Here is a 1109-nt window from a genome sequence, read left to right as displayed (position 1 = left end):
GAAGAGAGAGGAAAGAGGAAAAAAATACAAATGTACAGTGAATACAATTTGATGTTAGATACCAAACTGGTTACTGGGAGAAGAGCTAGTCTTACACAAAATCCCAAAGAGAAAGGGCAATGGAATAGTACCACATGGAAGGCAGGAGCAGTTGCTACCCCACAGAACTAGTTGAGATAAGGAAGTGAGCTGCAGTGCCAGGGTCTATACATGGCTTGGGGAATTGCTAGGGAAGGACACAGACTTGAATTATAATACGATTTTTGATCACGTTTCTAAAACAATTCTACCTTGAAGTGATCCTAATCTGTACTGCGAAGTGATTTAACAAGGACACCACTTAAAAAATATTCTAATCTCCAAGCTAAAAGCTGAAGTTAAAATCAGATAATAAAAATAATAAAAAATTATTACCATCACATCTAGTGACCAGCAGAGCCTTTGCTGTGCTGTGCGCATAGGAGGTCACACTCTTTTTCTCAAAAAAATCAGAACTCAAAAACTCTTTTCCCCAAAGGTCAAAAACAAAGCAAGAAAAAGGAACACTATATCCAAGCAAAATGTTTCCTCAACCTTCTCCATCAGAGGACAGGGATTAGGAATGAGAAAAAAAAAAAGAGATTTAGAGGAAGTCAAGGATAAGCTTGATGAAGTGATTAGGGAAGGAAAGTATGCAACGGGTCTAAAGTGAAAAAAAGAAGTCATAACCTAAAGAAATCCTAGTGCGCTGTCCCTTCATGCCCCAGGCTGAAAGCTGTTCCTATTACTTACCTCTGGATCTGCGTAAGGGACTTTCTATTTCAACATCTGCTCAGGAATTTCCTGGATACTTCTGTGAATGAGGGGCTGACGCTGCTAAAGCCTAGGCAGCCTAATGTGAGGTGTGTGAAGAACAACCCGTCACACCATGCACTTATCCCTGCCACCTTCAGAGGGCAGTCCACTTGAGATTTTTGTTTTTCAGAGAGTTGGGGTCTCTTACTGGTTTCCATAGGGTCACATCAGCCGGATAGAAAAAGTTGGGAGCTTCTGGACTCCTGCATCTCCCAGCAAGGGTAGCAGAAGCAGAGGAGCAGCCTCCGCACATACCCACACTGATCATCGGTTGC

The sequence above is a fragment of the Buceros rhinoceros genome, unplaced genomic scaffold (assembly GCF_000710305.1).
Source record: "Buceros rhinoceros silvestris isolate BGI_N320 unplaced genomic scaffold, ASM71030v1 scaffold1991, whole genome shotgun sequence".
Lineage (NCBI taxonomy): Eukaryota > Metazoa > Chordata > Aves > Bucerotiformes > Bucerotidae > Buceros > Buceros rhinoceros.
Note: the sequence above shows the minus strand (reverse complement) of the source record.